Below are 16,777 nucleotides of genomic sequence, written 5' to 3' on the forward strand. Positions count from 1 at the left end.
ATAACAGGAGAGCAGTAACTGGGAGAGATCAGTAACAAGGAGAAAGATCAGTAACTGGGAGAGAGGTCAGGAACAGGAGAGATCAGTAATGGGAAGACAGATCAGTCACAGGGAGAGAGATCAGGAACTGGGAGAGAGATCAGGAACTGGGAGAGAGATCAGGAACTGGGAGAGAGATCAGGAACTGGGTATGAGATCAGGAACTGGGAGAGAGATCAGGAACTGGGAGAGAGATCAGGAACTGGGAGAGATCAGGAACTGGGAGAGAGATCAGTAACAGGAGAGAGATCAGTAACAGGAGAGAGATCAGTAACAGGAGAGAGATCAGGAACTGGGAGAGAGATCAGGAACAGGAGAGAGATCAGTAACAGGAGAGAGATCAGTAACTGGGTATGAGATCAGGAACTGGGAGGGATCAGGAACTGGGAGAGAGATCAGGAACTGGGAGAGAGATCAGGAACTGGGAGAGAGATCAGGAACTGGGAGAGAGATCAGGAACTGGGAGAGAGATCAGGAACTGGGAGAGATCAGGAACTGGGAGAGAGATCAGTAACAGGAGAGAGATCAGTAACAGGAGAGAGATCAGGAACTGGGAGAGAGATCAGGAACAGGAGAGAGATCAGTAACAGGAGAGAGATCAGGAACTGGGAGGGATCAGGAACTGGGAGGGATCAGGAACTGGGAGAGAGATCAGGAACTGGGAGGGATCAGGAACTGGGAGGGATCAGGAACTGGGAGAGAGATCAGTAACAGGAGAGAGATCATTAACTGGGAGAGATCAGTAACTGGGAGAGAGATCAGTAACTGGGAGAGATCAGTAACAGGAGAGAGATCAGTAACTGGGCAAGAGATCAGTGACAGGAGAGAGATCAGGAACAGGAGAGATCAGTAACAGGGAGATAGATCACTAACTGGTAGAGATTAGTGATAGGGAGAGAGTTCAGTAACTGGGAGAGAGATCAGTAACTGGGAGAGAGATCAGTAACTGGGAGAGAGATCAGTAACTGGGAGAGAGATCAGTAACAGGGAGAGAGATCAGTAACTGGGAGAGAGATCAGTAACGGGAGAGAGATCAGTAAAAGGGGGAGAGATCAGTAAAAGGGGGAGAGATCAGTAACTGGGAGAGAGATCAGTAATAGGAGAGAGATGAGTAACTGGGAGAGATCAGTAACAGGAGAGAGATCCGTAACTGGGAGAGATTAGTAACTGGGAGGGAGATCAGTAAATGGAGTTCAATGAGAGGGACAGAGATCAGTGAGAGGGAGAGAGATCAGTAACTGGGAGAGATCAGTAACTGGAGCGAGATCAGTAAGAGGGGGTCAGAAACAGGACAGAGATCAATAACTGGGGAACATCAGCAACTGGGAGACATCAGTAACTGGGAGAGATCAGTAACTGGGAGAGATCAGTAACAGGGAGAGAGATCAGTAACTGGGAGAGAGATCAGTAACTGGGAGAGAGATCAGCAACTGGGAGAGATCAGTAACTGGGAGAGAGATCAGTAACTTGGAGAGAGATCAGTCACTGGGAGAGAGATCAGTAAATGGGAGAGAGATCAGTAACTGGGAGAGAGATCAGTAACAGGAGAGATATCAGTAACAGGAGAGAGATCAGTAACTGGGAGAGATCAGTAACAGGAGAGAGATCAGTAATAGGAGAGATCAGTAACAGGAGAGAGATCAGTAACTGGGAGAGATCAGTAACAGGAGAGATAGATCACGAACTGGGAGAGATCAGTGAGAGGGAAAGAGTTCAGTAACTGGGAGAGAGATCAGTAACAGGAGAGCGATCAATAACAGGAGAGCAGTAACTGGGAGAGATCAGTAACAAGGAGAAAGATCAGTAACTGGGAGAGAGGTCAGGAACAGGAGAGATCAGTAATGGGAAGACAGATCAGTCACAGGGAGAGAGATCAGTAACTGGGTATGAGATCAGGAACTGGGAGGGATCAGGAACTGGGAGAGAGATCAGGAAATGGGAGAGAGATCAGGAACTGGGAGAGAGATCAGGAACTGGGAGAGAGATCAGGAACTGGGAGAGAGATCAGGAACTGGGAGAGATCAGGAACTGGGAGAGAGATCAGTAACAGGAGAGAGATCAGTAACAGGAGAGAGATCAGGAACTGGGAGAGAGATCAGGAACAGGAGAGAGATCAGTAACAGGAGAGAGATCAGGAACTGGGAGGGATCAGGAACTGGGAGGGATCAGGAACTGGGAGAGAGATCAGGAACTGGGAGGGATCAGGAACTGGGAGGGATCAGGAACTGGGAGAGAGATCAGTAACAGGAGAGAGATCATTAACTGGGAGAGATCAGTAACTGGGAGAGAGATCAGTAACTGGGAGAGATCAGTAACAGGAGAGAGATCAGTAACTGGGCAAGAGATCAGTGACAGGAGAGAGATCAGGAACAGGAGAGATCAGTAACAGGGAGATAGATCACTCACTGGTAGAGATTAGTGATAAGGAGAGAGTTCAGTAACTGGGAGAGAGATCAGTAACTGGGAGAGAGATCAGTAACTGGGAGAGAGATCAGTAACAGGGAGAGAGATCAGTAACTGGGAGAGAGATCAGTAACGGGAGAGAGATCAGTAAAAGGGGGAGAGATCAGTAAAAGGGGGAGAGATCAGTAACTGGGAGAGAGATCAGTAACTGGGAGAGATTAGTAACTGGGAGGGAGATCAGTAAATGGAGTTCAATGAGAGGGACAGAGATCAGTGAGAGGGAGAGAGATCAGTAACTGGGAGAGATCAGTAACTGGACGAGATCAGTAAGAGGGGGTCAGAAACAGGACAGAGATCAATAACTGGGGAACATCAGCAACTGGGAGACATCAGTAACTGGGAGAGATCAGTAACAGGGAGAGAGATCAGTAACTGGGAGAGTCGAGTAATTGGGAGAGAGGTCACTAACAGGGGGAGATCAGTAACAGGGGGAGATCAGTAACAGGGGGAGATCAGTATGTGGACAGAGATTGCTAACAGAGAGAGAGATCAGTAACTGGGAGAGAGATCAGTAACTGGGAGAGAGATCAGTAACTGGGAGAGAGACCAGTAACAGGGAGAGAGATCAGTAACTGGGAGAGAGATCAGTAACTGGGAGAGAGATCAGTAACAGGGAGAGAGATCAGTAACTGGGAGAGAGATCAGTAACAGGAGCGAGATCAATAAGAGGGAGAGAGATCAGTAAAAGGGGGAGAGATCAGTAACTGGGAGAGAGATCAGTAATAGGGAGAGAGATCAGTAACAGGAGAGAGATCAGCAACTGGGAGAGATCAGCAACTGGGAGCGATCAGTAACTGGGAGAGAGATCAGTAACAGGGAGAGAGATCAGTTACATGGAGAGAGATCAGTAACTGGGAGAGATGAGTAACTGCGAGAGAGATCAGTAACAGGGGGAGATCAGTAACAGGGGGAGATCAGTAAGTGGAGGTGGATTGGGATCAGAGAGAGAGATCAGTAACTGGGAGAGATCAGTAACTGGGAGAGATCAGTAACTGGGAGAGAGATCAGTAACAGGAGAGAGATCAGTAACTGGGAGAGAGATCAGTAACAGGGAGAGAGATCAGTAACTGGGAGAGATCAGTAACTGGGAGTGAGATCAGTAACTGGGAGAGATCAGTAACAGGGAGAGAAGAGTAACTGGGAGAGAGATCAGTAACTGGGAGAGAGATCAGTAACTGGGAGAGAGATCAGCAACTGGGAGAGATCAGTAACTGGGAGAGAGATCAGTAACTGGGAGAGAGATCAGTAACTGGGAGAGAGATCAGGAACAGGAGAGATCAGTAATGGGAAGACAGATCAGTCACAGGGAGAGAGATCAGGAACTGGGAGAGAGATCAGGAACTGGGAGAGAGATCAGGAACTGGGAGAGAGATCAGGAACTGGGTATGAGATCAGGAACTGGGAGAGAGATCAGGAACTGGGAGAGAGATCAGGAACTGGGAGAGAGATCAGGAACTGGGAGAGATCAGGAACTGGGAGAGAGATCAGTAACAGGAGAGAGATCAGTAACAGGAGAGAGATCAGTAACAGGAGAGAGATCAGGAACTGGGAGAGAGATCAGGAACAGGAGAGAGATCAGTAACAGGAGAGAGATCAGTAACTGGGTATGAGATCAGGAACTGGGAGGGATCAGGAACTGGGAGAGAGATCAGGAACTGGGAGAGAGATCAGGAACTGGGAGAGAGATCAGGAACTGGGAGAGAGATCAGGAACTGGGAGAGATCAGGAACTGGGAGAGAGATCAGTAACAGGAGAGAGATCAGTAACAGGAGAGAGATCAGGAACTGGGAGAGAGATCAGGAACAGGAGAGAGATCAGTAACAGGAGAGAGATCAGGAACTGGGAGGGATCAGGAACTGGGAGGGATCAGGAACTGGGAGAGAGATCAGTAACAGGAGAGAGATCATTAACTGGGAGAGATCAGTAACTGGGAGAGAGATCAGTAACTGGGAGAGATCAGTAACTGGGCAAGAGATCAGTGACAGGAGAGAGATCAGGAACAGGAGAGATCAGTAACAGGGAGATAGATCACTAACTGGTAGAGATTAGTGATAGGGAGAGAGTTCAGTAACTGGGAGAGAGATCAGTAACTGGGAGAGAGATCAGTAACTGGGAGAGAGATCAGTAACAGGGAGAGAGATCAGTAACTGGGAGAGAGATCAGTAACGGGAGAGAGATCAGTAAAAGGGGGAGAGATCAGTAAAAGGGGGAGAGATCAGTAACTGGGAGAGAGATCAGTAATAGGAGAGAGATGAGTAACTGGGAGAGATCAGTAACAGGAGAGAGATCCGTAACTGGGAGAGATTAGTAACTGGGAGGGAGATCAGTAAATGGAGTTCAATGAGAGGGACAGAGATCAGTGAGAGGGAGAGAGATCAGTAACTGGGAGAGATCAGTAACTGGAGCGAGATCAGTAAGAGGGGGTCAGAAACAGGACAGAGATCAATAACTGGGGAACATCAGCAACTGGGAGACATCAGTAACTGGGAGAGATCAGTAACTGGGAGAGATCAGTAACAGGGAGAGAGATCAGTAACTGGGAGAGAGATCAGTAACTGGGAGAGAGATCAGCAACTGGGAGAGATCAGTAACTGGGAGAGAGATCAGTAACTTGGAGAGAGATCAGTAACTGGGAGAGAGATCAGTAACTGGGAGAGAGATCAGTAACTGGGAGAGAGATCAGTAACAGGAGAGATATCAGTAACAGGAGAGAGATCAGTAACTGGGAGAGATCAGTAACAGGAGAGAGATCAGTAATAGGAGAGATCAGTAACAGGAGAGAGATCAGTAACTGGGAGAGATCAGTAACAGGAGAGATAGATCACGAACTGGGAGAGATCAGTGAGAGGGAAAGAGTTCAGTAACTGGGAGAGAGATCAGTAACAGGAGAGCGATCAATAACAGGAGAGCAGTAACTGGGAGAGATCAGTAACAGGAGAGAGATCAGGAACTGGGAGAGAGATGAGGAACAGGAGAGAGATCAGTAACAGGAGAGAGATCAGTAACTGGGTATGAGATCAGGAACTGGGAGGGATCAGGAACTGGGAGAGAGATCAGGAACTGGGAGAGAGATCAGGAACTGGGAGAGAGATCAGGAACTGGGAGAGAGATCAGGAACTGGGAGAGAGATCAGGAACTGGGAGAGATCAGGAACTGGGAGAGAGATCAGTAACAGGAGAGAGATCAGTAACAGGAGAGAGATCAGGAACTGGGAGAGAGATCAGGAACAGGAGAGAGATCAGTAACAGGAGAGAGATCAGGAACTGGGAGGGATCAGGAACTGGGAGGGATCAGGAACTGGGAGAGAGATCAGGAACTGGGAGGGATCAGGAACTGGGAGGGATCAGGAACTGGGAGAGAGATCAGTAACAGGAGAGAGATCATTAACTGGGAGAGATCAGTAACTGGGAGAGAGATCAGTAACTGGGAGAGATCAGTAACAGGAGAGAGATCAGTAACTGGGCAAGAGATCAGTGACAGGAGAGAGATCAGGAACAGGAGAGATCAGTAACAGGGAGATAGATCACTCACTGGTAGAGATTAGTGATAAGGAGAGAGTTCAGTAACTGGGAGAGAGATCAGTAACTGGGAGAGAGATCAGTAACTGGGAGAGAGATCAGTAACTGGGAGAGAGATCAGTAACAGGGAGAGAGATCAGTAATTGGGAGAGAGATCAGTAACGGGAGAGAGATCAGTAAAAGGGGGAGAGATCAGTAAAAGGGGGAGAGATCAGTAACTGGGAGAGAGATCAGTAACTGGGAGAGATTAGTAACTGGGAGGGAGATCAGTAAATGGAGTTCAATGAGAGGGACAGAGATCAGTGAGAGGGAGAGAGATCAGTAACTGGGAGAGATCAGTAACTGGAGCGAGATCAGTAAGAGGGGGTCAGAAACAGGACAGAGATCAATAACTGGGGAACATCAGCAACTGGGAGACATCAGTAACTGGGAGAGATCAGTAACAGGGAGAGAGATCAGTAACTGGGAGAGTCGAGTAATTGGGAGAGAGGTCACTAACAGGGGGAGATCAGTAACAGGGGGAGATCAGTAACAGGGGGAGATGAGTATGTGGACAGAGATTGCTAACAGAGAGAGAGATCAGTAACTGGGAGAGAGATCAGTAACTGGGAGAGAGATCAGTAACTGGGAGAGAGATCAGTAACTGGGAGAGAGATCAGCAACTGGGAGAGATCAGTAACTGGGAGAGAGATCAGTAACTTGGAGAGAGATCAGTAACTGGGAGAGAGATCAGTAACTGGGAGAGAGATCAGTAACTGGGAGAGAGATCAGTAACAGGAGAGATATCAGTAACAGGAGAGAGATCAGTAACTGGGAGAGATCAGTAACAGGAGAGAGATCAGTAATAGGAGAGATCAGTAACAGGAGAGAGATCAGTAACTGGGAGAGATCAGTAACAGGAGAGATAGATCACGAACTGGGAGAGATCAGTGAGAGGGAAAGAGTTCAGTAACTGGGAGAGAGATCAGTAACAGGAGAGCGATCAATAACAGGAGAGCAGTAACTGGGAGAGATCAGTAACAGGAGAGAGATCAGGAACTGGGAGAGAGATGAGGAACAGGAGAGAGATCAGTAACAGGAGAGAGATCAGTAACTGGGTATGAGATCAGGAACTGGGAGGGATCAGGAACTGGGAGAGAGATCAGGAACTGGGAGAGAGATCAGGAACTGGGAGAGAGATCAGGAACTGGGAGAGAGATCAGGAACTGGGAGAGAGATCAGGAACTGGGAGAGATCAGGAACTGGGAGAGAGATCAGTAACAGGAGAGAGATCAGTAACAGGAGAGAGATCAGGAACTGGGAGAGAGATCAGGAACAGGAGAGAGATCAGTAACAGGAGAGAGATCAGGAACTGGGAGGGATCAGGAACTGGGAGGGATCAGGAACTGGGAGAGAGATCAGGAACTGGGAGGGATCAGGAACTGGGAGGGATCAGGAACTGGGAGAGAGATCAGTAACAGGAGAGAGATCATTAACTGGGAGAGATCAGTAACTGGGAGAGAGATCAGTAACTGGGAGAGATCAGTAACAGGAGAGAGATCAGTAACTGGGCAAGAGATCAGTGACAGGAGAGAGATCAGGAACAGGAGAGATCAGTAACAGGGAGATAGATCACTCACTGGTAGAGATTAGTGATAAGGAGAGAGTTCAGTAACTGGGAGAGAGATCAGTAACTGGGAGAGAGATCAGTAACTGGGAGAGAGATCAGTAACTGGGAGAGAGATCAGTAACAGGGAGAGAGATCAGTAATTGGGAGAGAGATCAGTAACGGGAGAGAGATCAGTAAAAGGGGGAGAGATCAGTAAAAGGGGGAGAGATCAGTAACTGGGAGAGAGATCAGTAACTGGGAGAGATTAGTAACTGGGAGGGAGATCAGTAAATGGAGTTCAATGAGAGGGACAGAGATCAGTGAGAGGGAGAGAGATCAGTAACTGGGAGAGATCAGTAACTGGAGCGAGATCAGTAAGAGGGGGTCAGAAACAGGACAGAGATCAATAACTGGGGAACATCAGCAACTGGGAGACATCAGTAACTGGGAGAGATCAGTAACAGGGAGAGAGATCAGTAACTGGGAGAGTCGAGTAATTGGGAGAGAGGTCACTAACAGGGGGAGATCAGTAACAGGGGGAGATCAGTAACAGGGGGAGATGAGTATGTGGACAGAGATTGCTAACAGAGAGAGAGATCAGTAACTGGGAGAGAGATCAGTAACTGGGAGAGAGATCAGTAACTGGGAGAGAGACCAGTAACAGGGAGAGAGATCAGTAACTGGGAGAGAGATCAGTAACTGGGAGAGAGATCAGTAACAGGGAGAGAGATCAGTAACTGGGAGAGAGATCAGTAACAGGAGCGAGATCAATAAGAGGGAGAGAGATCAGTAAAAGGGGGAGAGATCAGTAACTGGGAGAGAGATCAGTAATAGGGAGAGAGATCAGTAACAGGAGAGAGATCAGCAACTGGGAGAGATCAGCAACTGGGAGCGATCAGTAACTGGGAGAGAGATCAGTAACAGGGAGAGAGATCAGTTACATGGAGAGAGATCAGTAACTGGGAGAGATGAGTAACTGCGAGAGAGATCAGTAACAGGGGGAGATCAGTAACAGGGGGAGATCAGTAAGTGGAGGTGGATTGGGATCAGAGAGAGAGATCAGTAACTGGGAGAGATCAGTAACTGGGAGAGATCAGTAACTGGGAGAGAGATCAGTAACAGGGAGAGAGATCAGTAACTGGGAGAGAGATCAGTAACTGGGAGAGAGATCAGTAACAGGGAGAGAGATCAGTAACTGGGAGAGAGATCAGTAACAGGAGCGAGATCAATAAGAGGGAGAGAGATCAGTAAAAGGGGGAGAGATCAGTAACTGGGAGAGAGATCAGTAACAGGGAGGGATCAGTAACAGGAGAGAGATCAGTAACAGGGAGAGAGATCAGTAACTGGGAGAGAGATCAGTAACTGGGAGAGAGATCAGTAATAGGGAGAGAGATCAGTAACAGGAGAGAGATCAGCAACTGGGAGAGATCAGCAACTGGGAGAGATCAGTAACTGGGAGAGATCAGTAACAGGGAGAGAGATCAGTAACAGGGAGAGAGATCAGTAACTGGGAGAGAGATCAGTAACTGGGAGAGATCAGTAACAGGGAGAGAGATCAGTAACAGGGAGAGAGATCAGCAACTGGGAGTGAGATCAGTAACTGGGAGAGATCAGTAACAGGGAGAGAGATCAGTAACAGGGAGAGAGTTCAGCAACTGGGAGAGAGATCAGCAACTGGGAGAGAGATCAGCAACTGGGAGAGAGATCAGTAACTTGGAGGGAGATCAGTAACAGGAGAGAGATCAGTAACAGGAGAGAGATCAGTAACAGGAGAGAGATCAGTAACTTGGAGAGAGATCAGTAACTGGGAGAGATCAGTAACAGGAGAGAGATCAATAACTGGGAGAGAGATCAGTAACTGGGAGAGAGATCAGTAACTGGGAGAGAGATCAGTAAGTGGGAGAGATCAGTAACAGGAGAGAGATCAGTAACCGGGAGAGATCAGTCACTGGGAGAGAGATCAGTAAGTGGGATAGAGATCAGTCACTGGGAGAGAGATCAGTAAGTGGGAGAGATCAGTAACAGGAGAGAGATCAGTAACTGGGAGAGATCAGTCACTGGGAGAGAGATCAGTCACTGGGAGAGAGATCAGTAACAAGGAGAGAGATCAGTAACAGGAGAGAGATCAGTAACAGGAGAGAGATCAGTAACTGGGTGAGAGATCAGTAACTGGGAGAGATCAGTAACAGGAGATCAGTAACTGGGAGAGAGATCAGTAACAAGGAGAAAGATCAGTAACTGGGAGAGATCAGTAACTGGGAGATAGATCACTCACTGGGAGAGAGATCAGTAACAGGAGATAGATCAGTAACAGGAGATCAGTAACAGGAGAGAGATCAGTAACAGGAGAGATCAGTAACTGGGAGAGAGATCAGTAACAGGGAGAGATCAGTAACAGGAGAGAGATCAGTAACTGGGAGAGAGATCAGTAACAGGAGAGAGATCAGTAACTGGGAGAGATCAGTAACTGGGAGAGAGATCAGTAACAGGAGAGAGATCAGTAACTGGGAGAGATCAGTAACTGGGAGAGATCAGTAACAGGAGAGAGATCAGTAACTGGGAGAGAGATCAGTAACAGGAGAGAGATCAGTAACTGGAGAGAGATCAGGAACTGGGAGAGATCAGTAACTGGGAGAGATATCAGTAACAGGAGAGAGATCAGTAACAGGAGAGAGATCAGTAACTGGGAGAGATCAGTAACTGGGAGAGAGATCAGTAACAGGAGAGAGATCAGTAACAGGAGAGAGATCAGTAACTGGGAGAGAGATCAGTAACAGGCGAGAGATCAGTAACTGGGAGAGAGATCAGTAACAGGAGAGAGATCAGTAACTGGGAGAGAGATCAGTAACAGGAGAGAGATCAGTAACTGGGAGAGATCAGTAACAGGAGAGAGATCAGTAACTGGGAGAGATCAGTAACTGGGAGAGAGATCAGTAACTGGGAGAGATCAGTAACTGGGAGAGAGATCAGTAACAGGAGAGAGATCAGTAACTGGGAGAGATCAGTAACTGGGAGAGATCAGTAACTGAGAGAGATCAGTAACAGGGAGAGAGATCAGTAACAGGAGAGAGATCAGTAACAGGGAGAGAGATCAGTAACTGAGAGAGATCAGTAACTGGGAGAGAGATCAGTAACTGAGAGAGAGATCAGTAACAGGGAGAGATCAGTAACTGGGAGAGAGATCAGTAACAGGAGAGAGATCAGTAACTGGCAGAGATCAGTAACTGGGAGAGAGATCAGTAACAGGGAGAGAGATCAGTAACTGGGAGAGAGATCAGTAACAGGAGATCAGTAACAGGAGAGAGATCAGTAACAGGAGAGAGATCAGTAACTGGCAGAGATCAGTAACTGGGAGAGAGATCAGTAACAGGGAGAGAGATCAGTAACTGAGAGAGAGATCAGTAACAGGGAGAGAGATCAGTAACTGAGAGAGAGATCAGTAACTGGGAGAGATCAGTAACTGGGAGAGAGATCAGTAACAGGAGAGAGATCAGTAACTGGGAGAGATCAGTAACAGGAGATCAGTAACAGGAGAGAGATCAGTAACTGAGAGAGAGATCAGTAACAGGGAGAGAGATCAGTAACTGGGAGAGAGATCAGTGACAGGAGATCAGTAACAGGAGAGAGATCAGTAACAGGAGAGAGATCAGTAACAGGGAGAGAGATCAGTAACTGAGAGAGAGATCAGTAACAGGGAGAGAGATCAGTAACTGAGAGAGAGATCAGTAACTGAGAGAGAGATCAGTAACTGGGAGAGATCAGTAACTGGGAGAGAGATCAGTAACAGGAGAGAGATCAGTAACTGGGAGAGATCAGTAACAGGAGATCAGTAACAGGAGAGAGATCAGTAACTGAGAGAGAGATCAGTAACAGGGAGAGAGATCAGTAACTGGGAGAGAGATCAGTGACAGGAGATCAGTAACAGGAGAGAGATCAGTCACAGGAGAGAGATCAGTAACAGGGAGAGAGATCAGTAACTGAGAGAGAGATCAGTAACAGGGAGAGAGATCAGTAACTGAGAGAGAGATCAGTAACTGGGAGAGATCAGTAACTGGGAGAGATATCAGTAACAGGAGAGAGATCAGTAACAGGAGAGAGATCAGTAACTGGGAGAGAGATCAGTAACTGGGAGAGATCAGTAACAGGAGATCAGTAACAGGAGAGAGATCAGTAACAGGAGATCAGTAACAGGAGATCAGTAACTGAGAGAGATCAGCAACTGGGAGAGAGATCAGTAACAGGAGAGAGGTCAGTAACAGGAGAGAGATCAGTAACTGGGAGAGATCAGTAACTGGGAGAGAGATCAGTAACTGGGAGAGATCAGTAACAGGAGAGATCAGTAACTGGGAGAGAGATCAGTAACTGGGAGAGATAAGTAACTGAGAGAGATCAGTAACAGGAGAGAGATCAGTAACTGGGAGAGATCAGTAACTGGGAGAGATCAGTAACTGGGAGAGAGATCAGTAACAGGAGAGAGATCAGTAACTGGGAGAGAGATCAGTAACAGGAGAGAGATCAGTAACTGGGAGAGATCAGTGACTGGGAGAGATCAGTAACTGAGAGAGATCAGTAACAGGGAGAGAGATCAGTAACAGGAGAGAGATCAGTAACAGGGAGAGAGATCAGTAACTGAGAGAGATCAGTAACTGGGAGAGAGATCAGGAACTGAGAGAGAGATCAGTAACAGGGAGAGAGATCAGTAACTGAGAGAGAGATCAGTAACTGGGAGAGATCAGTAACTGGGAGAGAGATCAGTAACTGGCAGAGATCAGTAACTGGGAGAGAGATCAGTAACAGGGAGAGAGATCAGTAACTGGGAGAGAGATCAGTAACAGGAGATCAGTAACAGGAGAGAGATCAGTAACAGGAGAGAGATCAGTAACAGGGAGAGAGATCAGTAACTGAGAGAGAGATCAGTAACAGGGAGAGAGATCAGTAACTGAGAGAGAGATCAGTAACTGGGAGAGATCAGTAACTGGGAGAGAGATCAGTAACAGGAGAGAGATCAGTAACTGGGAGAGATCAGTAACAGGAGATCAGTAACAGGAGAGAGATCAGTAACTGAGAGAGAGATCAGTAACAGGGAGAGAGATCAGTAACTGGGAGAGAGATCAGTAACAGGAGATCAGTAACAGGAGAGAGATCAGTAACAGGAGAGAGATCAGTAACAGGGAGAGAGATCAGTAACTGAGAGAGAGATCAGTAACAGGGAGAGAGATCAGTAACTGAGAGAGAGATCAGTAACTGGGAGAGATCAGTAACTGGGAGAGAGATCAGTAACAGGAGAGAGATCAGTAACAGGAGAGAGATCAGTAACTGGGAGAGAGATCAGTAACAGGAGAGAGATCAGTAACTGGGAGAGATCAGTAACAGGAGATCAGTAACAGGAGAGAGATCAGTAACAGGAGATCAGTAACAGAAGATCAGTAACTGAGAGAGATCAGCAACTGGGAGAGAGATCAGTAACAGGAGAGAGATCAGTAACAGGAGAGAGATCAGTAACAGGAGAGAGATCAGTAACTTGGTGAGAGATCAGTAACTGGGAGAGATCAGTAACAGGAGAGAGATCAATAACTGGGAGAGAGATCAGTAACTGGGAGAGAGATCAGGAACTGGGAGAGAGATCAGTAAGTGGGAGTGATCAGTAACAGGAGAGAGATCAGTAACCGGGAGAGATCAGTCACTGGGAGAGAGATCAGTAAGTGGGAGAGAGATCAGTAACTGGGAGAGAGATCAGTAAGTGGGAGAGATCAGTAACAGGAGAGAGATCAGTAACTGGGAGAGATCAGTCACTGGGAGAGAGATCAGTCACTGGGAGAGAGATCAGTCACTGGGAGAGAGATCAGTCACTGGGAGAGAGATCAGTAACAGGGAGAGAGATCAGTAACAGGAGAGAGATCAGTAACTGGGTGAGAGATCAGTAACTGGGAGAGATCAGTAACAGGAGATCAGTAACTGGGAGAGATCAGTAACTGGGAGAGAGATCAGTAACAGGAGAGAGATCAGTAACTGGGAGAGATCAGTAACTGGGAGAGATCAGTAACAGGAGAGAGATCAGTAACTGGGAGAGAGATCAGGAACTGGAGAGAGATCAGGAACTGGGAGAGATCAGTAACTGGGAGAGATATCAGTAACAGGAGAGAGATCAGTAACAGGAGAGAGATCAGTAACTGGGAGAGATCAGTAACTGGGAGAGAGATCAGTAACAGGAGAGAGATCAGTAACAGGAGAGAGATCAGTAACTGGGAGAGAGATCAGTAACAGTGGAGAGATCAGTAACTGGGAGAGAGATCAGTAACAGGAGAGAGATCAGTAACTGGGAGAGAGATCAGTAACAGGAGAGAGATCAGTAACTGGGAGAGATCAGTAACAGGAGAGAGATCAGTAACTGGGAGAGATCAGTAACTGGGAGAGATCAGTAACTGGGAGAGTGATCAGTAACTGGGAGAGATCAGTAACTGGGAGAGAGATCAGTAACTGGGAGAGATCAGTAACTGGGAGAGATCAGTAACTGAGAGAGATCAGTAACAGGGAGAGAGATCAGTAACAGGAGAGAGATCAGTAACAGGGAGAGAGATCAGTAACTGGGAGAGAGATCAGTAACTGAGAGAGATCAGTAACAGGGAGAGAGATCAGTAACTGAGAGAGAGATCAGTAACTGGGAGAGATCAGTAACTGGGAGAGAGATCAGTAACAGGAGAGAGATCAGGAACTGGCAGAGATCAGTAACTGGGAGAGAGATCAGTAACAGGGAGAGAGATCAGTAACTGGGAGAGAGATCAGTAACAGGAGATCAGTAACAGGAGAGAGATCAGTAACAGGAGAGAGATCAGTAACAGGGAGAGAGATCAGTAACTGAGAGAGAGATCAGTAACAGGGAGAGAGATCAGTAACTGGGAGAGATCAGTAACTGGGAGAGAGATCAGTAACAGGAGAGAGATCAGTAACAGGGAGAGAGATCAGTAACTGAGAGAGAGATCAGTAACAGGGAGAGAGATCAGTCACTGGGAGAGAGATCAGTAACAGGAGATCAGTAACAGGAGAGAGATCAGTAACAGGAGAGAGATCAGTAACAGGGAGAGAGATCAGTAACTGAGAGAGAGATCAGTAACAGGGAGAGAGATCAGTAACTGAGAGAGAGATCAGTAACTGGGAGAGATCAGTAACTGGGAGAGAGATCAGTAACAGGAGAGAGATCAGTAACAGGAGAGAGATCAGTAACAGGAGAGAGATCAGTAACTGGGAGAGAGATCAGTAACAGGAGAGGGATCAGTAACTGGGAGAGATCAGTAACAGGAGATCAGTAACAGGAGAGAGATCAGTAACAGGAGATCAGTAACAGGAGATCAGTAACTGAGAGAGATCAGCAACTGGGAGAGAGATCAGTAACAGGAGAGAGATCAGTAACAGGAGAGAGATCAGTAACTGGGAGAGAGATCAGTAACTGGGAGAGATCAGTAACTGGGAGAGAGATCAGTAACTGGGAGAGATCAGTAACTGAGAGAGATCAGTAACAGGAGAGAGATCAGTAACTGGGAGAGATCAGTAACTGGGAGAGATCAGTAACTGGGAGAGAGATCAGTAACAGGAGAGAGATCAGTAACTGGGAGAGAGATCAGTAACAGGAGAGAGATCAGTAACTGGGAGAGATCAGTAACTGGGAGAGATCAGTAACTGAGAGAGATCAGTAACAGGGAGAGAGATCAGTAACAGGAGAGAGATCAGTAACAGGGAGAGAGATCAGTAACTGAGAGAGATCAGTAACTGGGAGAGAGATCAGTAACTGAGAGAGAGATCAGTAACAGGGAGAGAGATCAGTAACTGAGAGAGAGATCAGTAACTGGGAGAGATCAGTAACTGGGAGATAGATCAGTAACTGGCAGAGATCAGTAACTGGGAGAGAGATCAGTAACAGGAGATCAGTCACAGGAGAGAGATCAGTAACAGGAGAGAGATCAGTAACAGGGAGAGAGATCAGTAACTGAGAGAGAGATCAGTAACAGGGAGAGAGATCAGTAACTGAGAGAGAGATCAGTAACTGGGAGAGATCAGTAACTGGGAGAGAGATCAGTAACAGGAGAGAGATCAGTAACTGGGAGAGATCAGTAACAGGAGATCAGTAACAGGAGAGAGATCAGTAACTGAGAGAGAGATCAGTAACAGGGAGAGAGATCAGTAACTGGGAGAGAGATCAGTAACAGGAGATCAGTAACAGGAGAGAGATCAGTAACAGGAGAGAGATCAGTAACAGGGAGAGAGATCAGTAACTGAGAGAGAGATCAGTAACAGGGAGAGAGATCAGTAACTGAGAGAGAGATCAGTAACTGGGAGAGATCAGTAACTGGGAGAGAGATCAGTAACAGGAGAGAGATCAGTAACAGGAGAGAGATCAGTAACTGGGAGAGAGATCAGTAACAGGAGAGAGATCAGTAACTGGGAGAGATCAGTAACAGGAGATCAGTAACAGGAGAGAGATCAGTAACAGGAGATCAGTAACAGGAGATCAGTAACTGAGAGAGATCAGCAACTGGGAGAGAGATCAGTAACAGGAGAGAGATCAGTAACTGGGAGAGATCAGTAACTGGGAGAGAGATCAGTAACTGGGAGAGATCAGTAACTGGGAGAGATCAGTAACTGGGAGAGATCAGTAACAGGAGAGAGATCAGTAACTGGGAGAGAGATCAGTAACTGGGAGAGAGATCAGTAACTGGGAGAGATCAGTAACAGGAGATCAGTAACAGGAGAGAGATCAGTAACAGGAGATCAGTAACAGGAGATCAGTAACAGAGAGAGATCAGCAACTGGGAGAGAGATCAGTAACAGGAGAGAGATCAGTAACAGGAGAGAGATCAGTAACAGGAGAGAGATCAGTAACTGGGAGAGATCAGTAACAGGAGAGATCAGTAACTGAGAGAGATCAGTAACAGGAGAGAGATCAGTAACTGGGAGAGATCAGTAACAGGAGAGAGATCAGTAACTGGGAGAGATCAGTAACTGAGAGAGATCAGTAACTGGGAGAGATCAGTAACTGAGAGAGGTCAGTAACTGAGAGAGATCAGTAACAGGAGAGAGATCAGTAACTGGGAGAGATCAGTAACTGAGAGAGATCAGTAACTGGGAGAGATCAGTAACAGGAGAGATCAGTAACTGGGAGAGAGATCAGTAACTG

Source organism: Heptranchias perlo, chromosome 3, assembly GCF_035084215.1.
Source record: "Heptranchias perlo isolate sHepPer1 chromosome 3, sHepPer1.hap1, whole genome shotgun sequence".
In the NCBI taxonomy this organism is placed as follows: domain Eukaryota; kingdom Metazoa; phylum Chordata; class Chondrichthyes; order Hexanchiformes; family Hexanchidae; genus Heptranchias; species Heptranchias perlo.